Below are 25,429 nucleotides of genomic sequence, written 5' to 3'. Positions count from 1 at the left end.
TCCTAATCATCTGCCACTTAAGCTGCTAATTTTGCGGTTTTAACTCTCTGCTGTTCCATATGAGTTCACACTATTTCAGGCAGTGACCTTTTGAATTCCTACAAAATAATTACCTCTCTAAGGGCATCATAGGTTTGCTCAATTTTTAAACCTCTTATCCATCTATCGAGATTGCTCTGTTTGATCCTTTCAAACTCAATATAAGTTTGACCTTAGATTCCTGAAACGTTGTCTGTAGGCTTCTGCTACAAGATCATATGCACTTAAAATGGCTTTTTCACCTCCTCATACTCTCCAGATACCTCCTGTGACCGCGATGCGAATACTTCACCAGCCCCGCCTACAAGTTTTGTTTCGATCAACAAAACCCACATTGTCAATGGCCACTGCACTTGTTTAGCCACATTTTCAAAGGTGATGAAAAAGGCTTCCACATCCTTCTCATCAAATTTAGACAATGCTTGAACATTCTTGAACGGTTTCTCACTCGGCCTCTGACTACCAGGGGCTTGCTCTTCCTCACTCTCTTCCTCACTAGGCCTTCCTTCAGGCTTTATCTCCAGCTTTTTAAGATGACTTTCTTTTTCAGTGCCTGTGTTTGAAGTTTAAAAGCTCTCTCTTTTTCTTTCTCTGCTCTGCCTTTTTCTCCCTCTTCGGCTGCTCTCTGTTTCCCTCTCTTCTGCTGCACTCTCTGTTTCCCTCTCTTCTACTTTTAATTGTAACTCAAAGCATTTCATTTCTCCTGCCCTTTCCTTATCCCTCACCTCTAACTCAAGCTGCTTCATTTGCAATTGAATTCTTGCCATGTCTGTAGATTCTGATGGTTTCTCCAGCTGGATTAAATGTTGAACTATTGCTGTAATTATCTCACCTTTCCTCAGGGAAGCAGGCAGCTTCAATTCCAGCTTCTCTGCTAATTCCTGCAGCTTGGGCTTATTCACCTTTTGAAGTACTTCCACATCCAGAGGACTTTTGGCAACTGGAAGAGCCATTATGATCCCAAGCATTGGCTACCCAACCAAACCGACACCCGAAATAAAGACACTAGCACCTACCACTCGCTGTTTAAAATCCCGCAAAGAGCCCCCAGTCTGTTATGGATGAGGCTAGACCACTCAAAACATTCTTAAGCAGGCAGCCCAGACCATAACTTTGCAATTTGTTTCCATGAGTGCACAATGAAAATTACCCAGATTAAGTTAACAAGGTCGACTACCAGGTTTAAAACAGATAAAAAAATGTATTCACAAAATTACACAATGAAACATGGAGAACAGAATAAAGAATCTCTACAGAACTCAGTCTATCCAAACTAGACTTAAGAATGCTGTTCTGAATATACACAACAGTCCTAACAAGCAAACCCCGTTAAAACCCAGTACAAATGGGACACATGCTTCCAGTTTGAAGTTAGAAGAGAGAGAGAGAGTTTCCATACAGCTCACTGTAAAACTCCCAACCAGCTCTGGACTGAACTAAACTGCTCAGCTCAGCTAGAGAGATACCCACTCCCCTTTCATTATACAGATCACATCTAAAACATAACCAATTTGGCCTGATGCACCATCTGTTCACATGTGAACAAAAGGCCTCTCAAAATCCTTTTCATTCTGTACCAAATCAGTCTGATCAGAGCCCGGCCTGGTTTATTACCCCTCTGAAAAATATCAAGATCAAAGTATCCTTGAGCCAAGGAACAGCTTTTAAAAAAAAATGGGATTAGCTTTTTGACAACATACACACCATACCCCTGAGACCCAGACTGATGCACATGAACACATTCTATCCCGTTTCATCCTGACTGACACACACAAATACATACAGTCAAGATCAAAAATCACACAGTACCAGGTTACAGTCTAACAGGTTTATTTGGAAGTACTAGCTTTCGGAGCATTGCTTCTCCATCAAGTGGTTGTGGAGTATAAGATCATGACGCTATAAATTCTGTGTCTTCTGATCTTATACACCGTAACCACCTGATGAAAGAGCAGCACTCTGAAAGCTAGTGCATCCAAATAAACCTGTTAGACTACAACCTGGTGTTGTGTGATTTTTAACTTTGTCTATCCCAGCCCATCGGCTCATCCACATCATGGCTAACACACTGTCAAGTCACCCTGACTGATTCATTCAGACACAAGCTCTCTTCCCCCTTAAACCCTGAGATATACACATACATAAACAGTCCCACGCAGACTCTGACACACACACTCGCACGTTCTGTCCACATTAAACCCTGACACAAATGCAGTGTAAATCTCACAACACTGATACATACACGCCATATCCCCTTTACACCCTGAGACAGACTGACACACACACACACACTTGCCCTGTGGACTCTGTCACATATATATTGTCCTCCGTAGGCCCTGACACAAATACACACAGTGCCCTGTGGACTTGACACACAGACAAACTTTATTCCCCCTTAGGCTCTCTCTCTCACACACACACGCGCACACACTCCTAGTCTCCCTTAGACACTGACACACACTGAGCCTTTGGCTCCAACTCTCTCAGACACACACGCACGCACATACACACGTTTTCGCTTCCTTAGACCCTGACTCTCTCAGACTCAGTACACCTCAGATCGTGATACACAGATACACACACACCACCACACATACATGACACACACACTCTGACCATCTAATTAGACTGTGATACCCACAGAAACACACAGTCCTTTTTAACCCAACACACAAACACACACACACATACCCTCTTTCCCCTGCAGACCGTCAAACACTCACATTTAATAGATATACACACACTGTATCCTCTTTTTACCTTGATACACAAATAGCTGTACACACTCTGTTCCCATTACTCCCTGCACATACACACATAGCCCCCATTAGACCTTGTCACACACAAACACATACTAACTCTGTCCCCCTTAGATCGTGACATACATAAACTGTGTCCCCCTTAGATATGCACATTTTGTCTCCCTTACATCCTTCGAATAGGCACACTTTCTCCCCCATAGATGCCAACACACACCCCCTCTCTCTCCCTTCGACCATGACACACATACAAACATAGAACATTACAGTCCATTACAGGCTATTTGGCCCTCAATGTTGTGGCAACCTGTGAAACCAATCCGAGGCCCATCCAACCTAAACTATTCCAGTTTCATCCCTATGTTTATACAAAGAATGTTTAAATACACTTAAAGTTGGCGAGTCTATGACTTTTGCAGGTGGTGCATTCCAAGCCACTAATACTCGGAGTAAAGAAACTATCTCTGACATCCTATATCACCCAATTTAAAGCCATGGCCTCTGGTGCTGGCCATCATCATCTGAGGAAAATGTCTTTCACTGTCCACCTTATCTAACCCTCTGATTATCTTATGTTCAGAGGGTTAGGTAGGGTTACATTGGTCGACACAGTGGCCCAGTGTTTAGCACTGCAGCCTCCCAGCCACAGGAATCTGCGTTCAGTTACAGCATCAGGCGACTATCTGTGTGGAGTGTGCACATTCTTCCCGTGTCTGCATGGGTTTCCTCTGGGTGCTCCAGTTTCCTCCCACAATCCAAAAGATGTGCAGGTCAGGTGAATTCGCCATGCTAAATTGCCCATAGCTTTAGGCGCAAGTATAGGGTGGGTGACTGGGTCTGGGTGGGTTACTCTTTGGAGGGTCGGTGTGGACTTGTTGGGCTGAAGGGCATGTTTCCATACAGTAGGGAATCTAATCTAAATGTCTTCATGTGTGTACTTCAATGCCAGGAGCATCCGGAATAAAATGGGTAAACTTGCAGCATGGGTTGGTACCTGGGATTTCGATGCTGTGGTCATTTCAGAGACATGGCTAGAGGAGGTACAGGAATGGTTGTTGCAGATTCTGGTAAAAGAGGCTGGAGTTTGGCATTGTTAGTCGAGGGTAGTATTACAGCAGCTGAGATAACATTTGATGACAGAAGTATTTTGGGCTGAGGTGAGAAACAGGAAAGAAGAGGTCACCCTGTTGGGAGTTTTCTATAGGCCTTCGAATTGTTCCAAGGACGTAAAGGAAAGGGTAGCAAAGAAGATTCTTGATAGGAGTGACAGTAACAGGGTAGTTATTATGGGGGACTTCCTCAATATTGACTGGGAATACTATAGTTCAAGTAGTTTAGTTGGGTCAGTTTTTGTTAAGTGTGTGCAGGAGGGTTTTCTGACACACTACGTAGACTGGCCAACAAGGGGAGATGCCATATTGCATATTGTACTGAGGAATAAACCCGGCCAGGTGTTAGATTTGGAGATAGGTGAGTACTTTGGCGATCATGATCATAATTCGATTATGTTTACAATAGCAATGGGTAGGGATAAGTATATACCATAGGGAAAGATGTATAACTGGGAGAAAGGCAATTATGATGCACTTAGGTAAGATTTAGGATGCATAGAATAGGGAAGGAAACTGCAGGCGATGGACTCACTTGAAATGCGGAGCTTATTGAAGGAACAGTTACTGCGGGTCCTTGATAAGTATATACCTATCAGGCAGAGGTAGTTGTTGAGAGAGGGAGCCATGGTTTATGAAAGAAGTTGAAGCTCTTGTCAAAGAAGAGGAAGGCTTATGCGAGGATATGGCATGAAGGCTCAGTTAGGCTGCTTGAGGGTTATAAGTTAGCCAGAAAAGATCTAAAGAGAGGACTAAGAAGAGTCAGGAGGGGAAATGAGAAGTTATTGGCGGATAGGATCAACCCCAAGGCCTTCTATAGGTATATCATGAATAAAAGAATGATGAGAATAAGATTAAGACCAATCAAAGATAGTAGTGGAAAGTTGTGTGTGGTATCTGAGGACGTAGAGGAAGCGCTTAATGACTAAGTTTTGTCATTATTCACATTGGAAAAGGGCAATGTTAGTAAGAACACAGAGATACAGGCTACAAAATTAGATGGCATTGAGGTTGACAAAGAGGAGGTTTTAGCAATTTTGGAAGGTCTGCGAATAGATAAGACCTCGGGGCCGGATGGGATTTATCCTTGGATTCTCTGGGAAGGCAGGGAGGAGATTGCAGAGCTGTTATCTTCAATACTTCTGTCATCGTTGTTGACAGGATTAGTGCCAGAAGACTAGAGGATAGCAAATGTTGTTTCTTTGTATAAGAAGGGGAGTCAGGACAACCCTAGTAATTATAGGCCAGTGAGCCTTACTTCAGTTGTGGGAAAAGTGTTGGAAATGTGCTATAAGAGACAGGATTTGTAATCATCTGGAAAGACATAATTTGATTAGGGATAGTCAACATGGTGTTGTGAAGGGTCGGTCGTGTCTCACTCACCATACTGAGTTCTTCAAGAAAGTGACAAAACAGATAGATGAAGGTAAGGCGGTTGAAGTGGTGGATATGGATTTCAGGAAGTCATTTGATAAGGTTCCACACGATAGGCCATTGCACAAATTAAGGAGTTTTGGAACTGAAGTTGATTTAATGGTTTGGATCAGAAATTGTCTAGCTGAAAGAATACAGAGGGTGGTGGTTGACGGGAAATGTTCATCCTGGAGCTCAGTTAACAGTGGTGTGCTGCAAGGATCTGTTTTGGGTCCACTATAAGTGATCTGGAGTTGGGTGTAGAAGGATGGGTTAGTACATTTGTAGATGACAATAAAGTCGGCAGAGTTGTGGATAGTGCTGAAGGGTTTAGATAGGGACATCAATAAGATGCAGAGCTGGGCTGAGAAGGGGCAAATGGAGTTTAATGCAGAAAAGTGTGAGATAGTTCACTTCGGAAGAAGTAACAGGAATGCAGAGTACTGGGCTAATGGTAAAATTCTTGACAGTGTGGATGAACAGAGAGATCTCGGTGCTCAGGTGCATAAATTCCTGAAAGTTGCCACCCAGGTTGATAGGGTTGTTCGGAAGGCATATGGTGTGTGAGTGTTTATTGTAGTGGGATTGAGTTTCAGAGCCACGAGGTCATGCTTCAGCTGTACAAGACAAGGGTAAGGCTGCACCTGGAGTATTGCTTGCAGTTTTGGTCACCGCATTATGGGAAGGATGTGGAAGCTTTGGAAGGGGTTCAGTGGAGATTTACTAGATGTTGCCTGGTATGGAGGGAAGGTCTTATAAGGAAAGGCTGAGGGAACTAAGGCTGTTTTCGTTGGAGAGGAGAAGGTTGAGAGGTGACTTAGTCGAAACGTATAAGATAATCAGAGGGTTAGATAGGGTGGGCAGTGAGAGCCTTTTTCCTCAGATGGTGAAGGCTAACACAAGGAGACATAGCTTTAAATTGAGGGGTGATAGATTTAGGACAGATATTAGGGATAATTTCTTTGCTCAAAGTAGTAGTGACATGGAACGGTCTGCCTGCAACAATAGTAGACTCGCCGACGTTAAGGGCATTTACGTTAAGGGAATTTAAATGGACATTGGAGATACATATGCATAATAATGGAACGGGGTAGGTTAGATGGGCATCAGATTAATTTTGCAGGTCGGCACATCATTGAGGGCCGAAGGGACTGTACTGCCCTATAATGCTCTATGTTCAATGTCTAAATTAAGTCACCTCTCAACCTTCTTCTCTCGAATGAAAATAGCCCAAAGTCCCTCAGCCTTTCTTCATAAGACCTTCCCTCCATACCAGGCAACATCCTATTAAATCTCCTCGGCACCCTTTCCAAAGCTTCCACATCCTTTGTATAAGGATGATCAGAACTGCATGCATTACTCCAAGTGTGGCTGCACCAGAATTCTGTACAGCTGTAACATAACCTCATGACTCCAAAACTCAATCACTCCACACCGTACGTCTTCTTAACAACCCTATCAATCTGGGTGGCAACTTTCAGGGATATATGCATATGGACACCAAGATCTCATCTACACTACCATTTGCCTAGTACTCTGTGTTCCTGTTGCTCCTTCCAAAGTGAATCGCCTCACATTTTTCCACACTAAATTCTACTTGCCACCTCTCAGCCCAGCTCTGCAGCTTAACTATGTCCCTCTGTAACCTGCAACATCCTTTGGCACTGTCAACAATTCCACTGACCTTAGTGTGATCTGAAAGATTACTAACCCATCCTTCCATGCCCTCATCCAGGTTATTTATGAAAATGACAAGCAGCATTGGCCCCAAAACAGATCCTTTCGGTACACTACACGTAACTGAACTCCAGAATGAACATCTCCCATCAATCACCACCCTCTGTGTTCTTTCAGCTAGCCAATTTCTGATCCAAACATAGGCTGTCCTTCCCACACACACACACAAATACACACACACACAGTGTCCCCTGTTTACATGAGACACATACAAGCACCTCTGTCCCACTCCCAGAATTCCTTAGACCCTGACATACACAAAGCCCGCCTTTGACATTGATACATACACATTTTATCCTCTTTAGACCCTGACGGACACACATATGTTTTGTCTCCCTTAAAACCTGACACACATACGCACAATCCCCCTTAGACCCTCATTCATATACACACACACACACACAGCCCCCTTTAGCCCCTGAAATACACATACACACACATAGAAACACACACACAATCCCCAGAAGACTTGACGCACAAAACAAACTCTGTCCCCCTTCGTCTGTGACATTGACACACACACAAAATCCCAGTATCGCTTAGAGACAGAGACAGAGACAGACAGACAGACAGACACACACACACACACACAGAGTCTGGTCTCCACTCCTTTGCTGAATAGGAGGCTCTGTCCTCCAACTCTATTAGTGTCCATCTCCTGAACTGGTAAGTGCCATTGTTGTTGGGCAGAATACCAGTGGAGTACGTTTCCCCAAACGGCATGTCATTTTTAAGGAGAATAACTTCAATATTACGAGGGCAAAATCTCATTTCAAGAAAGAAAATTGGGCTGAATTAGTTGCTGATGAGGTGTCCACTGTAAGGAACATCAGAAGAGCAACTGTGAAAGTGAAACAAATCAGAATTGGAATAGCGAGAGGCAGGGATTGATAAACACCTCTTTAAATTGGTTTTTGACCCAGATCTCTGGTAATCATAAATACATATTTAATCTGGGGTTGAACCTTGAGCCCAGAGTATTGCAAATACTACTTTAAAATAGGGATTAGACACTGACTCTAGTAAATAAATGGTATACACCACTTCTTTCTAGGAATGATACAATGACTGTCATTCACTGATCTATGACAAGCTGTCATCTCAATCTCTGCTCCCACTTACTCTCAATTCTCAGATCCCCCAACTCTCAGTTGCCCATTCTTCACTGTCACTCCTGCCCCTCCACCTAATTTTAAATTAGCCTCCCACTTTTAGTTGCCCATCACTAACTCTTAGCTGCAACCCAACCTCAGTCTCCCCTTACTACTGTCGCTCCAAACCCTCACTTTCATTGAAACAAGGGGTTTAAGGAAGTGATGTTGTTGGGGTAATGTCAGTGGACTAGCAGTTCAGAAACTCGGGCCAATCTTTTGGGTAAGACAGCAATGCCTACATTCCATGAACGCATTTTAATGAAATTTTGCCTCATTCTCACTCTCAGTGCTCCCTCTCCCTCATTCACTCAGTGGGGTTTTAGCTCTCTCTCTCCTTCCCTCCCCCTACTCTAAGTATGCTTTCAGCCACTCAATGAATGTTCTCTCCACATAAACCTTCCTCTGCAGATTTCTGGTCCCATTTGTTTTTGGTCATCAGTCCCCAGGATACCAGGGCCACCTGCATCATGGGCACCTTGTCAAAGCTGATTCAGTCCTGGCCATCCCAGCCTTCCTGGTGAAATCCATTGCTTTTCCCATCATCCTGGAGCTCACAATCATGCATCACCTAGACTGTGTGGATCCCTGTCAATCACACCCACACACAGCCAGTCAGAGATCATCGCATAAAGAACCCACTTACCCCAGCTTATCAATTCAGCAGACAGGGTTTCGTGGGAGGATTTCAACCTCCCCAGTTCCTTCTAGTCTCAAACAGTTTCCAAAGAAGGCAACATAATTGCGCTGTTTAAAAGATGGAAAGTGGCTTTGCTTCACATCAGTTACAGGCAAAATATTTAGACCTGTTCTTAGGGGTTTAGCAACAAGAAAATAAAGCATTATAATGTGATTAAACAGAGTTAACATGGTTTTACAACCGAGAAGCTATTTTGACCAATTTATTTTTAGATTTTTGAAGACTAGCTATAAGTAGAAGTTAAATATACTTGAACTGTTTCCATTGAAGCATCGGAGACTGATGGGCAACCTGATGGAAGTATACAAAATTATAAGAGGTATGGATAGGCTGGATAGTTGGAGTCTTTTTTTCAAGGGTGAAAATATTAACTACTAGGGGCATAAGTTTAAAGCAAGAGCAAGAAAGTTTAAGTGGTGTACAGGGCAAGTTTTCTTTTACAGAGGGTCGTAGTTTCCTGAAATACACTGGCAAGGAAGGTGATACAAGCAGATATGAAAGTAACATTTAACAGGCATTTAGAGTGTTATGGACTAAGCCAGACCACTCAAAACATTCTTAAGTGGGCAGCTCAGACCATAATTTTGCAATTTGTGTCACTAAGTGTACAGTGAAAATTACCCAGATTAAGTTAGCTAGGTTGACTACTAGATTTTAAGAGAGACAAAAATCTATTCACAAAATTACACAACGCAACATAAAGAACAGAATAAAGAACCCTTACAGAACTCAACTAGACTTAATTATGTTGTTCCGAGCATACACAACAGTCCCAATAAGCAAACTCCCTTTAAAAACCAGTACAAATGGAACACATGTTTACAGGTTGAATTTGAAGGGCAGAAAAGAGAGTTTCCACACAGCCCTGTGTTGAATTTCTAACCAGTTCAAGACTGAACTAAAACTGCTCAGCTCAGCTAGAGAGCTAACCACTCCCCTTTGATTATACAGGTCACTTCTAAAATATGACTACTTTGGCCTGACATCTCATCTGTTTACATATAAACAAAAGGCCTCTCAAAATCATTTTCATCTCTGCACCAAATCAGACTGATTGGAGCCCAACCCAGTTTACTATCCTTCTGAAAAAAATCAAGGACAGACTCTCCTTGAGTCAAGGTACAGCTTTTAGAAGAAAATAGGGACTAGCTTTGTGACGAGAGACACATGAACAAGCAGGGGATAGATGGATATGGACCACGTGCAAGCAGATAAGGCTAGGTTAGAATTGCAACATCATTGCAATCACACACTGGTGGGTATAAGGGCCTATTCCTGTGCTCTGCTGTTTTATATTCCATTAACATAATGATTAATGGTAAAGAATAGGGGAAATCAGTGCATGTGGTGTACAATACTTGTCTTTCAAATCGGTTTGGTAAGGTGTCAGATGAGAGGTACTTACAGAAAATAAGGATTGATGGGATTGAGGACTGATTAATAAACTAAAAATCAGAGAATCAGATTAAATGGGCCACAACGAGGCTCCGTGGTTAGCACTGATACCTCACAGTAATAGGGACCCAGGTTCAACTCTTGGGTGACTCTCTGTGCAGAGTTTGTGTGTGGGTTTCCTATCACAGTCCAAAAATGTGCAGGTTCAGTAAATTGGCTATGGTAAAATACCGGTTGTGTCCAGGGATATGCAGGCTCGATAGATTAGCCAAAGGAAACGCAAGGTTTCAAGGATGAGGAGATTGGTTGTGGGTGGGATGGTCTTCGGAGTGGTTGGTGTGGACTGGATAGGGCAAGTGTCCTGCTTCCATACTGTCGGGACTCTATGCTTCAATGTTCAGATTGATGAGATGCAACTAGCAAGGACTGCGGGGGTCAGTATCTGAGACAGCTCTGAGCACATAGAAAGATGTGAGAGAGAGCACGGCCATGGCAGTCAAAATACAATGCGGAGAAGCTTTAAATTAGAAGAAAAATAAGAAAAGCAGAATATTTTTGAATGGTGAGGGAGTGAGGAATATTTGCAATCAGCAGGATCGAGGTTTCCCTGTTTGTACAATTACAGAAGAGAAGAGTTCACGTTGTCTGTGTCGGCCCTCTTCAACAGTGACTCACCAAGTAATAGTCTTACCACTGCCCCTCCTCAAAACGTTTCAGACAATAAATGGCAGGGGGAGTGAAACAGAAATTAGTAAGGGAGGGGGAAGAGATAGACACTGGGCATGGGGATAATAAAGAGACACGATGATGATTGCAGTTACACAGGAGTTACAGGGGTAATGGAGAGACATACAATATGGGGGTAATAGGGGAAATAAAGAAACATGTGTGGGGGTGATAACAGACTAGCATGAGGAACAGACAGACACAGGGGGCCAGATGAAGACGTGGTCTCATGTCCATTCTGGTGGTTGCGGTTTAAGGCTGTTTGATACAGGCTACTAGATTAGGTGGGATTGAGGTTACAAGGAGGAGATGTTAGCAATTCTCAAAAGTGCAAAAATAGATAAGTCTCCTGGGCTGGATGGAATGTATCCTAGGATTCTCTGGGAAGCCAGAGAGGAGATTGCAGAGCCTTTAGCTTTGACCTTTATGTCGTCATTGTCTACAGGAATAGTGCCACAAGAGTGGAGGATAGCAAATGTTATCCCCTTGTTCAAGGGGAGCAGAGACAACCCTGGTAATTATAGACCAGTCAGCCTTACTTCAGTTGTGGGTAAAGTGTTGGAAAGGGTTATAAGAGATAGGACTTATAATCATGTAGAAAGGTGTTTAGGGATGGTCAATATGGATTTGTGAAGGGTAGGTCACGCCTCACAAACCTGAGTCAGTTTTTTGAAAAGGTGACCAAACAGGTGGATGTGGGTAAAGCAGCTGATGTGGTGTATATAGATTTCAGTGATGTGTTTGATAAGGTTCCCCATGGTAGGCCATTGCACAAAATATGGAGGCATGGGATTGAGGGTGATTTAGCCGTTTGGACCAGAAATTGGCTCACTGAAAGAAGACAGAGGGTGGTGGTTGATGGGAAATATTCATCCTGGAGTTCAGTTCCTAGTGGTGTACCACAAGGACCTGTTTTGGGTCCATTGTTGTTTATCATTTTTATAAATGATCAAGGTGAAGGCAGAGAAGGATGGGTTAGTAAATTTTCGGATGACACTAAGGTCGGTAGAATTGTGGATAGTGACGAAGAATATCATATATTACAGAGAGACATTGATAAGCAGAAGAGCTGGGCTGAGAAGTGGCAAATGGAGTTTAATGCAGAAAAGTGAGAGATGATTCACTTTGGAAGGAGTAACAGGGATGCAAAGTACTGGGCTAATGGTAAGATTCTTGGTAGTGTAGATGAGCCCCCTCGATGTCCACGTACACAGATCCTTGAAAGATGCCACCAGGTTGATAGGTTAGTTAAGAAGGCATAAGGTGTGTTAGCTTTTAATGCTAAAGGGGTTGAATTTCAGAACCATGAGGTCATGCTGCAGGTGTACAAAACACTGGTACGGCCGCACTTGGAATATTGCGTACAGTTCTGATCACCACATTTTAGGAAGGATGTAGAGCTTGGAAAAGGTTCAGAGGAGATTCAGAGGATCTTGCCTGGTATGGAAAAAAGGTCTTACGAGGAAAAACTGAGGGACGTGAGGCTGTTTTCATTTGAGAGAAGAAGGTTGAGAGGTGACTTAATTGAGACACAAGATAATCAGACGGTTAAATAGGTCGGACAGTGAGATCTTTTTCCGCGAATGGCGATAGCTAACACGAGGGGACATAGCTTTAAATTGAGGGGTGATAGATATAGGACAGATGTCAGAAGTAATTTCTTTACTCAAAGAGTAGTCGTAGTGTGGACTGCCTGCAACAGTAGTAGACTCGCCAACTTTCAGGGCATTTAAATGGTCATTGATGGGCATATGGATGAGAATGCAATAGTGTAGGTTAAATGGGCTGCAGATTGGTATCACAGGTCGGCGCAATATTGAGGGTCGAAAGGCCTGTACTGCACTGTGATGTTCTATGTGCCATAAGTATTGATCAGCCCAATGTGTTTGGAGCTTTTCAGGATCTGAGTCTGCTGTTCCCAAGACTCAGGGTCTTCACACTCTACCATTCATCATTGCAAAGTTAGTGTTGTAGTAATCAATCGGGATATCAACAACATGACCAAGAGCCAAGAACTCCAGCAGACCATGAATCGGGTTCACTGCAGTGTCCAGGAGGGAATGAGACTGTGAGAGCGCGAGAGAGAGACAACGCGTGAGAGAGAGAGAGAGAGCACGAGAGACAGAGAGCGAGAGAGAGAGAGCACGAGAGAGAGAGAGAGTGAAGAGAGAGCGTGCGAGAGAGAGTGAAGAGAGAGAGAGAGCGAGAGATACTGAGCTTTGAATAAGTTGCAGAGACCTGAATTGTATTCCAATGAAGATTACAGAGTGAGGTGGTAAGACTATTTAGAGTATTTAGAATTATAGAATTGCTACCGTGTGGAAACAGGCCATTTTGGGCAACAAATCCACACCGACCCATCCAGACCCATTCCCCTCAATTCACCCTTGACGAATGCACATTACCTACATGAACATGATGGGGACTTCAGCATGGACAATTCACCTAACCTGCTCACCTTTGGATTGTGGGAGGAAACTGGAGCACCTGGAGAAAACTCACACAGACACAGGCAAAATGTCCAAACTCCACACAGACATTTCCCTGAGGCTGGAATCAAACCCGGGTACCTAGCGGTGTGAGACAGCAATGCTAACCACTGTGCCGCTCCATAATTGTAGTGAAACTCTTCCTGAAGTGTTACAAATATAGGACTTGATTTTAAAATTCTGGATTAGTGGTGCTGGAAGAGCACGGCAGTTCAGGCAGCATCCGACGTTTCGGGCAAAAGCCCTTCATCAGGAATAAAGGCAGAGAGCCTGAAGGGTGGAGAGATAAGCTAGAGGAGGGTGGGGGTGGGGAGAAAGTAGGAGAGAGTACAATAGGTGAGTGGGGGTGGGGATGAAGGTGATAGGTCAGGGAGGAGGGTGGAGTGGATAGGTGGAAAAGAAGATAGGCAGGAAGGACAAGTCATGGGGACAGTGCTGAGCTGGAAGTTTGGAACTCGGGTGAGGTGGGGGAAGGGGAAATGAGGAAACTGTTGAAGTCCATATTGATGCCCTGGGGTTAAAGATGCCCTCCAATGCATCTCGTCCACATCCCGCACCTCCGCCCTCAGACCCCACCCCTCCAACCATAAAAGCCTGCCTTGATTTTAAAATGCTAGCTCCTTCTCTCGTCTGACAATGAATGGCACCATTCTGACACCATTACTTACTGAGGTTTAATATCCCAGTATCAAATCTGACACCAAGATCCTGCTGGAGCGAATGAAGGGTTAATTCCTCAACACTGAGGGCTCTCTCTAACTCCAGTATCAAATTGCATAGACCTACACAAAGAGGTCAGCATTGCGAGACTGGTCACCACAGCTTCCTTTAACAGCCTGGAATAAACAGCTTGTGATGGGTCTTTGCCAAGGGACTGTATTCCCTGTCCAGTTCAGACCAAGTGATTCCTGTGCATTGTAAGCTGTCTCCGTCTTTTGTGATAATGTAACCTGAACGATACACAAGTGGTTTTAAGGGCTGCTCCACAGACCAGATCCCCTTGCAGAAACTTCAATCACTATCAACTCAAGTATGCTCAGGTGAAATGAAAACAGGGTGAAGTTTGGCGCAGAGACCATTGGCCCAGTAAGGTTAATTTCCTGCAAGGTGGCAGCAGATAGGAGCGGTGCTGATTGTCCAACAGTTTGGGTTTTGTGTCATTTTAGCACAGAAGGGTAGATTAGGACAGGGACCTCTACAAGGCTCCAGAGTATTTACAGTTCCCATTATTCACACTGAGAACCTGGGACTAGGGGTAAAAGGAGATGAAAGAGAAGGAAAAGCTGCCATGAAGGAGCCCAGATTGAAATTCCTATTCCCCACTCGATTCACTTTCAATCCAAAAGAGAAGGTGGTAATGACTGTCTGCTCACAAAGGATTGACCCAAGGACAGGTTACAGAGGGGCTGAGCTGGCTTTGGGATCTTCCTGCATCTGAGTGAGTTTGAGCCTCAGGAAAGGCAATTACCTGCTGGGAGAAAGTGAGGACTGCAGATGCTGGGACAGTCAGTGCCGAAAAGGATTGCACTGGAAAAGCACAGCAGGTCATGCAGCATCTGAGGATCAGGACAGTCGACATTTTGGTCATAAGCCTATCAAGAATCATATAATCATACATTCTCTACAGTGGCATTCAGCCCAACATGTCTATACCTATTCTCCAAAGCGTAACCCACCCAGACCCATTCCCATGTTCTATTACTCTGCACATACACTGAATAATATACCTAACCTACACATGAACACTATGGACAATTTAGCATGGCCAATTGACCTAACCTGGGCATCTTTGGAAATGGGAGGAAACTGCAGCACCCAGGGAAACCCATGCAGACACAGGGAGAATGTGCAAACTTCACACAATTGCCCAATGCTAGAGTTAAACCCGGGTTCCAGTGTTAGCCCATTTGCTGGGGAATGGTTTAGTTCCAGAGGAGGCTGAGACTGGGAGACAGCCCGTGCACAAGGTGAGGAGGTTGAGCCCAGGAGGAGTGTAAAGACGGCAGGATGAATGGTGAGGGTGGTGGGGCTGTGATTGAGGGAATGTGTAAAGGAGGCAAAGTGGAGTGAAGGAAGAAGAATAGGGGGAAGGTGAGGGAATGGGGCTGGACGAGGCCAATGGGCTCTGATGGAAGGGCATGAAGGCTGAAGGAAGAAATGGGAGGACAGTTCTGAAGAAAGGTCACTGGACCCGAAACTTATCTGCGTTCTCTCTACAGACGATGCTACGTTTCTTGAGAAACTTCTGTTTCTGATTTCCAGCATCAGCAATTCTGTATTTTTTTTTCAGGAGGGGGAGATAACCCCGCTCGTACCGCCATTTACAGAAGCGGAAATCCAAACCACCCACGTGACTGCCGCTCAGGCTCGCGCGCTTCAGTTTGAACTCCCGAACGGTGTTACCAACCGCCGTTGCAGGGGACAGAACTACAACTCCCGTCAGGCATCGTGGGTTTACCCTCCCCCACCTACCCTTTATTGTCACCCTCACTGCGCAGACACGGGGCCCACTTGCAGCATGGGTAATGTAGTTCGGAGCGGGATTGTGAGCGGTTCGGATGAATTGAGCCTGCGTCCCTGTTGGGGCTGCAATTCAGTCACGTTTGAGGACACGGCCTGTCCCTCCCTCATTAAACACAGGAAGGCACTTCCAGAGAAAATCTCTCCAAATTCTCTTAGTTTCCTCCAACATGGAGTTTTACAAAATGTTTCTCAGCAGCTTCTCGGTCTCCTGCTGCTCGCAGTCCCGGTCCCGGGAAAGGAACTGCAGGTACTTACTATCAGTGTCTCCCACGATGGGGACACGGAGGGAGAGGGATCTGGGGAAACTCTCTCTCCCTTATCACCCCCACCACTCACCTCTTTATTAAAAGGAATCGTTGACAATCTCAGATACAAACAGAAAGTGCTGGAGCTTCTGAGAAGTTTATAACGCGATCTGCGAATAAACAGAGGGAGACTGGAGGGGGGGGGGGGAGATTGAGCTAAACCAAACAAGCAGGATACGACCCTGGAGTTTGTCACATTCGGAAAGATGTAGGTTTCTGAGGGACAACAGATTACTTTTGTAGTGGGAAAAAAAAAATCAACAGTTGAGAGCTAAACCGAACTGTGGTGGTTCCAAAGGCATTAAAAAGCTTCGCTAAAGCGAAGGAAACTCGCAAAACGGAATCAAAAAAAGATGAACGCAGTCTTCAGTAAATGTATGAATTGTCCCCGCCCTTCATCTCTCTCCAAGACCCCATGTCCCAATGCTTCTCATGGGCTGTATCTATCAGTCATCACCCGGGGACGGGGCGGAATCGATCACCTGAGCAGGAAGGGAAGCTGGTGGAAAGGGGCTCACTGCGTTTTCTTGTCACAGGGACACAGCTCACAGAAACGACTCCCCCTGCTGCTGCTGTTTGAGCTCAGTACTGTGAGTGCTGGAACATTTCAGCAGTGATCAAAGGCTGGAGGTGGGACGAGGGGAGGGGGTAATCAGGAATTAATTTTGTATTAAGGTACTGTGTGGACTGCAAGTGGGACCATTACGGAGTGGGACATAGTAGGTTCACATTACACACCATGATCATGAGAGGGAGTTGAAAGGAAGGCACTTAATGTCTTAGATTAACCCCTGGGATGTCAACAGTGGCACCTGGACAGTATGCAACACTTGATTACACAGGGATGAGGGATTTAATGCTGAGCACTGGGATCAGGATAATGGAATGCCCTTGGATCAACAAGGCCCTAAAGCAGCCTTCCACATCCATCAACGTTTTACCTGCACATCCACTAATATCATTTATTGCATCAGTTGCTCCCGATGCGGTCTCCTCTACGTTGGGGAGACTGGACGCCTCCTAGCAGAGCGCTTTAGGAAACATCTCCAGGACACCCGCACCATTCAACCACACCGCCCTGTGGCCCAACATTTCAACTCCCCCTCCCACTCTGCCGAGGATATGGAGGTTCTGGGCCTCCTTCACTGCCGTTCCCTCACTACCAGATGCCCGGAGGAAGAACGTCTCATCTTCCGTCTCGGAACACTTCAACCCCAGGGCATCAATGTGGACTTCAACAGTTTCCTCATTTCCCCTTCCCCCACCTCACCCTAGTTCCAAACTTCCAGCTCAGCGTTGTCCCCATGACTTGTCCTACCTGCCTATCTTCTTTTCCACCTATCCACTCCACCCTCCTCCCTGACCTATCACCTTCATCCCCTCCCCCACTCACCTATTGTACTCCATGCTACTTCCTCCCCACCCCCACCCTCCTCTAGCTTATCTCTCCCCGCTTCAGGCTCTCTGCCTTTATTCCTGATGAAGGGCTTTTGCCTGAAATGTCGATTTTGCTGCTCCTCGGATGCTGCCTGAACTGCTGTGCTCTTCCAGCACCACCAATCCAAAATGTGATGGGAGCTGTCCGAGTGGGAGTGAGGATTAGACCTTGGGTCTTGGGAGGGGCAGATTCTAGTGTTTGGGAGGGTGGGGGCAAGGTCCCCGTAATCTGTCCCAAATGCTGCACATCCTCAACTTCAAGTTTTTGCTCCTGAGCTTCACCTCACATTGTGCCTCCCCAGCCTGAGGGTACTGACCAGTATCCAGTTGTGTTCTCCCACCCCTTGCTGAGATACTTGTATCATCAATAGTCACAAGTGAGGTGCCGGAAGACTAGAGGTTGGTGCCACTATTTAAGAAAGGTGGTAAGGACAAGCCAGGGAATGGAGACCGATGGTGGGCAAGTTGTTGGAGGGAATCTGAGGGACAAGGTGTAATTGCATTTGGAAAGGCAAGGACTGATCAGGTAGAGTCAACATCGCTTTGTGTGTGGGAATCATGTCTCACTAACTTAATTGAGTTTTTTTAAGAAGTAACAAAGATGATTGGTGAGGGTATAGCGATAGACATGATCTGTATGAACTTCAGTAAGGTGTTCGACAAGGTTGCCCATGGGAAACTGGTTAGCAAAGTTAGATCTCATGGAATACAGGGAGAATTAGTCATTTTGATACAGAACTGGCTCAAAGGTAGAAGACAGAGGATGGTGGTGAAGGGTTGTTTTTCAGACTGAAGGCCTGTGACTAGTGGAGTGCCACAGGAATAAATGCTGGGTCCACGACCTCTCATTATTGAAATAAGTGATTTGGATGTGAGCATAAGAGGTATAGTTTGTAAGTTTGCAGATGACATCAAAATTGGAGGTGTTGTGGACAGTGAAGAAAGTTACCTCAGATTATAATAGGATCTTGATCAAATGGGCCAATGGGCTGAGGAGTGGCAGATAGAGTTTAATTTAGATAAATGCAAGGTGTTGCATTTTGGGAAAGCAAATCTTAGCAGGACTTATTCACTTAATGGTAAGATCCCAGGGAGTGTTGCTGAACAAAGATACCTTGGAGGGCAGATTCATAGGTCCTTGAAAGTAGAGTTGTAGCTAGATAGGATAGTGAAGAAGGTGTTTGGTATGCTTTCCTTTATTGGTCAGAGTATTGAGTACAGGAGTTGGGAGGTCATGTTGCAGCTGTACAGGACAATCGTTATGCCACTTTTGGAATATTGCAAGCAATTCTGGTCTGCTTCCTATCGAAAGGATATTGTGAAACTTGAAAGGGTTCAGAAAAGATTTACAATGATGTTGCCAGGGTTGGAAGGTTTGAGCTGTAGGGAGAGGCTGAATAGGTTGGGGCTGTTTTCCCTGGAGTGTTGGAGGCTGAGGGGTGACATTGTAGAGTTTATAAAATCATGAGGGGCATGGATAGGATAAATAGACAAAGATTTTTCCTGGGAGTGGGGGAGTCCAGAACTAGATGGCATAGGTTACTGGTGAGAGGAGAAGGATATAAAAGAGACCTAAGGGGCAACATTTTCACTCAGAGGGAGGTACATGTATGAAATGAGCTGCCAGAGAAAGTGGTGGAGGCTAGTACAGTTGTAACATTTAAAAGGCATCTGGATGGGTATATGAATGGGAAGGGGTTGGAGGGATATTGGGCTGAGTGCTGGCAAGTGGGACTAGATGAGTTTGGGATACCTGGTCAGCATGGACGAGTTGGACCGAAGGGTCTATTTCCTTGTTGTACATCTCTATGACTCTTTGACTCTATGTTGCAATGTGCCAGATGTTTCTAGAGATGTTGGGTTTTAACAAGATTTTGGGATAGATCTGATAAATATTAAATTTATTCTTCGATTTCAGATATTCCTGTCTCAATATTCAACCATTTTAACACTAATTACAGGGTTTTTTTTAGTGGAAGGAATTGAAATGTTGGATATTTTGTTTGAAATGCACTCTAATGGTTGTATGGGAGTTGTGGGCACATCTTTTATAGAGACATAGTCAGTGTCCCATGTTTATTGTCCACTGATAGTTTACATCCTCAGCTGAAGATGGACAAGGGACATCCAGTGGATGGAGTGTACCTGGACTTTCAGAAAGCCTTTGATAAAGTCCCACATAGGAGGTTAGTGAGCAAAATTAGGGCGCATGGTATTGGGGGCAAAGTACTGACTTGGATTGAAAGTTGGTTGGCTGACAGGAAACAAAGAGTAGTGATAAACAGCTCCCTTTTGGAATGGCAGGCGGTGATCAGTGGGGTACCACAGGGATCAGTGCTGGGACCGCAGCTTTTTACAATATATATTAATGATATAGAAGATGGTATTAATAGTAACATTAGCAAATTTGCTGATGATACAAACCTGGGTGGCAGGGTGAAATGTGAGGAGGATGTTAGGAGATTACAGGGTGACCTGGACAGGTTAGGTGAGTGGACAGATGCATGGCAGATGCAGTTTAATATGGATAGATGTATGGTTATCCACTTTGTGGCAAGAATAGGAAGGCAGATTACTACCTAAATGGAGTCAAGTTAGGTAAAGGGGCAGTACAAAGAGATCTGAGAGTTCTTGTAAACCAGTCAATGAAGGCAAGCATGCAGGTACAGCAGGTAGTGAAGAAAGCTAGTATCATGCTGGCCTTCATAACAAGAGGGATTGAGTATCGAAGCAAAGAGGTTCTTCTACAGCTGTACAGGGCCCTGGTGAGACTGCACCTGGAATATTGTGTGCAGTTCTGGTCTCCAAATTTGAGGAAAGACATTCTAGCTATTGAGGGAGTGCAGCGTAGGTTCATGAGGTCAATTCCTGGAATGGCGGGACTATCTTATGTTGATAGATTGGAGCAACTGGGCTTGTATACCCTTGAGTTTAAAAGACTGAGAGGGAATCTGATTGAGACGTATAAGATTATTAAAGGATTGGACACTGGAGGCAGGAAACATGTTTCCGCTGATGAGTGAGTGCCGAACCAGAGGACTCATCTTAAAAATAATGGGTAGGCCATTTAGGACTGAGATGAGGAGAATCCTCTTCACCCAGAGAGTGATGGGTGTGTGGAATGCTCTGCCCAGAGGGTAGTGGAGGCCCAGTCTCTGGATTCATTTAAGAAAGAGTTGGATAGAGCTCTCAAGAATAGTGGAATCAAGGGTTTTGGAGATAAGGCAGGAACAGGATCTTGATTGAGGTTGATCAGCCATGATCATAATGAATGGTGGTGCAGGCTCGAAGGGCAGAATGGCCTACTCCTGCACCTATTGTCTATTGTCTATTGTTAGTGGCTCATTACAAACCAACAATCTTTGATGAGGCGTTATGGTTAATGTGTCCTTTTAATGTTCTCAGTTACGTGGGCAGCAAGATGGGCATTTGAAGCTGTGCGTTCGGAGCTGAATCCCTTTTGGTTTGGTCTCCAGGTACAGAGCTTGGCAGGAAGGGGTGCACCACATACTGGATTTTATATCTTGAACTTGTATTGGGTACACACACTCTTACTCAGCTTATGCAAACCTGTTATTGTGTATTATTCAGATTCTGTTATGTTCAATGTGGGTAATTTTTTTTGTCTTTTTTTTAGGTCCAATTTTTTCTGTATCCAGGAACATTATCAAATTTGGAGTTCCTCAGGCGATGAGTCTCTTTCTATTCCAGAAATAATTTATTTGTAATACTGAGGGTTAGATTTGCCAGCATCTGATCATGATGTCGTATCTCAATTGTTCGATTGTGCATTGAAGAACATGGTGAGCAATTTTCACTCCTTTTGAGCTCACTCCCATTACTCTTCCAGATCAATAGACAATAGGTGAAGGAGTAGGTCATTCTGCCCTTCGAGCCTGCACCACCATTCAATATGGTCATGGCTGATCATCCTTAATCAATATCCTGTTCCTGCCTTATCTCCATAACCCTTGATTCCACTATCCTTGAGAGCTCAATCCAGAGACTGGGTCTCCACGACCCACTGGGGCAGAGCATTCCACACAGCCACCACTCTCTAGCTGAAGAAGTTTCTCCTCATCTCTGTCCGAAATGGTCTACCCCGTATTTTTAAGCTGAGTCCTCTGGTTCGGCACTCACCCTTCAGCGGAAACATGTTTCCTGCCTCCAGAGTGTCTAATCCTTTAATATTCTTATATGTCTCAATCAGATCCCCTCTCAGTCTTCTAAACGCAAGGGTATACAAGCCCAGTCGCTCTAGTCTTTCAGCGTAAGGTAGTCCTGCTATTCCAGGAATTGATCTTGTGAACCTACGCTGCATTCCCTCAATAGCCAGAATGTCTTTCCTCAAATGTGGAGACCAGAACTGCACACAATACTCCAGGTGTGTGTTCTCACCAGGGCCCTGTGCAGCTGCAGAAGAACCTCTTTGCTTCTATACTCAATCCCTCTTGTTATGAAGGCCAGCATATTAGCCTTCTTTACTACCTGCTGTACCTGCGTGCTTATCTTCATTGACTGGTGTACAAGAACACCCAGATCTCTTTGTACTGTCCCTTTACCTAAATTGATTCCATTTGGGTAGTAATCTGCCTTCCTGTTCTTGCCACAAAGTGGATAACCATACATCTATCCACATTAAACTGCATCTGCCATGCATCTGACCACTCACCTAACCTGTCCAGGTCACTCTGTAATCTCCTAACATCCTCTTCACATTTCACCCTGCCACCCAGCTTAGTATCATCAGCAAATTTGCTAATGTTATTACTAATACCATCTTGTATATCATTAATATATATTGTAAAAAGCTGCAGTCCCAGCACTGATCCCTGCGGTACCCCACTGGTCACTTCCTGCCATTCCGAAATGGAGCCATTTATCACTACTCTTTGTTTCCTGTCAGCCAACCAACTTTCAATCCAAGTTAGTACTTTGCCCCCAATACCATGCACCCTAATTTTGCTAACTAACCTCCTCTGTGGGACTTTATCAAAAGCTTTCTGAAAGTCCAGGTACACTACATCTACTGGATGTCCCTCGTCCATCTTCAGAGTTACATCCTCAAAAAATTCCAGAAGATTAGCCAAGCATGATTTCCCCTTCATAAATCCATGCTGACTCTGACCTATCCTGTTACTACTATCCAGATGTGTCGTAATTTCATCCTTTATAATAGACTCCAGCATCTTTCCCACCACTGAGGTCAGACTAACTGGTCTATAATTTTCTGCTTTCTCTCTCCCACCTTTCTTAAAAAGTGGTACAACATTAGCCACCCTCCAATCCGCAGGAACTGATCCCGAATCTATCGAAATCTGGAAAATAATCACCAAAGCATCCACGATTTCTCGAGACACCTCCTTCAGTACCCTGGGATGTAGACCATCAAGCCCTGGGGACTTATCAACCTTCAGACCTTACAGTCTCTCCAACATCAATTCCTGGCAAATATAAATTCCCTTAAGTTCAGGTCCTTCAGCCACTGTTACCTCAGAGAGATTGCTTGTGTCTTCCCTAGTGAACACAGATCTGAAGTACCAATTCAATTCTTCTGCCATTTCTTTGTTCCCCCTGTTTCTGTCTTCAAGGGCCCAATTTTAGTCTTAACCATTTTTTTGCGTTTCACATACCTAAAAAAGCTTTTACTATCCTCCTTTATATTTCTGGCCAGTTTAACTTCGTACCTCATTTTTTCTGTGCGTATTTCCTTCTTAGTAATCCTCTGTTGTTCTTTAAAAGCTTCCCAGTCCTCCGTTTTCCCACTTATCTTTGCTATATTATACTTTTTCTCTTTTAACTTTATATGTTTCTTAACTTCCCTCGTCAGCCATGGCCACCTATACCTGGGCGGCACGGTGGCACAGTGGTTAGCACTGCTGCCTCACAGTGCCGGAGACCCGGGTTCAATTCCCGCCTCAGGCGACTGATTGTGTGGAGTTTGCACATTCTCCCCGTGTCTGCGTGGGTTTTCTCCGGGTGCTCCGGTTTCCTCCCACAGTCCAAAGATGTGCAGGTCAGGTGAATTGGCCATGCTAAATTGCCCGTAGTGTTAGGTAAAGGGGTAAATGTAGGGGAATGGGTGGGTTGCGCTTTGGCGGGTTGGTGTGGACTTGTTGGGCCAAAGGGCTTGTTTCCACACTGTAATGTAATCTAATCAAATGCCTCTTCCTAGGATCTTTCTTCCTTTTTGGAATGAACTGATCCTGCATCTTCTGCATTATACACAGAAATATTGGCCATTGTTCCTCCACTGTCATCCCTGCTAAGATATTGCATCATTGAACTTTGGCCAGCTCCTCCCTCATAGCTCCATAGTTCCCTTTATTCAACAGAAATATTGTCACTACCGATTGTACTCTCTCCCTTTCAAATTGCAGATAGAAGCTTATTGTATTGTGGTCACTACTTCCCAATGGCTCCTTCACTTCGAGGTCCCTGATCAATTCTGGTTCGTTGCAGAATACCAGATCCAGAATTGCCTTCTCCCTGGTAAACTCCAGCACCAGCTGTTCTAAGAATCCATCTCGGAGGCATCTTGAGATCAAATACCATCCTGATCCTCCCAGTCTACCTGCATGTTGAAATCCCCCATAACAACTGTAGTAACATCTTTGCGACAGGCCAATTTCAGCTCCTGATTCAACTTACATCCGACATCCAGACTACAGTTTGGGGGCCTGTAGATAACTCCCAAGAAGGTCTTTTTACCCTTAGAATTTCTCAGCTCTATCCATACTGATTCTACATCCCCTGATTCTAGGTCCCCCCACGCAAGGGACTGAATATCATCCCTTACCAACATGGCCATCCCACCCCCCTCTGCCCGTCAGTCTGTCCTTATGATAGCATTTGTAGCCTTGAATATTCATTTCCCAGGCCCTGTCCACTTGAAGCCACGTCTCAGTTATTCCCACAATATCGTATCTGCCAATTTCCAAAAGAGCCTCAAGCTCATCCATCTTATTTCTAATGCTTCGTGCATTCACATATAATATTTTTCATTTGTTACTGCCCTCACCCTTCCTATCAACCCCTATTTCACTCAACCTTACAGCATGATCCCTTTTTGAGTTTTCTGCTTCATTGATACAGTTGTCTTTTTGACTTCCCTTGTTCTAACTATCCCTTCAATTTTCTTCTTAAACATCCAGTTTGTCCCCTCCCCCCACTACTTAATTTAAACATAGCTGTGTTGCAGTAGCAAACCTATCTGCCAGAATGCTGGTCCCCAACCTATTAAGGTGCAAACCATCTCTCTTGTATAATTTATGCTTACCACAAAACATACCCCAGTGATCCAAAAATTTAAATCTTTGCTTCCTGCACCAGTTCCACAGCCACACATTCAAGTCCATTATCTCCCTGTTTCTGGCTTCACCAGCCCGAGGAACTGGAAGCAAACTGGAGATAACCACCCTGGACGTCCTGCTTTTCAGCCTTCTTCCTAGTTCTCCGAAGTCCCACTGTAGTATGTTCCTCCTCTTCTTCCCGATATCATTTGTGCTGACATCTACCACCACCTCTGGCTCTTCACCTTCGTCCTTGAGGATTTCCTGCACTCTGTCTGTGATGTCTTTAACCCTGACACCAGGAAGGCAACACATCATCCTTAAGTCCCGCCTGCTGCCACAAAACCCCGGTCA

At 44.7% G+C, this 25,429-nt stretch overlaps 1 protein-coding gene and 1 pseudogene across 4 annotated transcripts in view; both read right to left on the bottom strand.

Moving 5' to 3' along the window:
• Window positions 1–25,429, bottom strand: part of LOC122541583 (uncharacterized) — a 102,443-nt gene that overhangs the window by 67,448 nt on the left and 9,566 nt on the right. The gene's annotated exons all lie outside the window — the stretch shown is intronic.
• LOC148141060 (major histocompatibility complex class I-related protein 1-like) overlaps window positions 1–25,429 on the bottom strand; it is a 44,666-nt pseudogene that overhangs the window by 16,760 nt on the left and 2,477 nt on the right.

This window comes from Chiloscyllium plagiosum, unplaced genomic scaffold (genome assembly GCF_037043375.1).
Source record: "Chiloscyllium plagiosum isolate Xiang-an unplaced genomic scaffold, Cpla_swu_hap1 HiC_scaffold_35, whole genome shotgun sequence".
NCBI lineage: Eukaryota > Metazoa > Chordata > Chondrichthyes > Orectolobiformes > Hemiscylliidae > Chiloscyllium > Chiloscyllium plagiosum.
The sequence above is the reverse complement of the archived record's forward strand: the minus strand, read 5'-3'. Positions and strand labels throughout refer to the sequence as shown.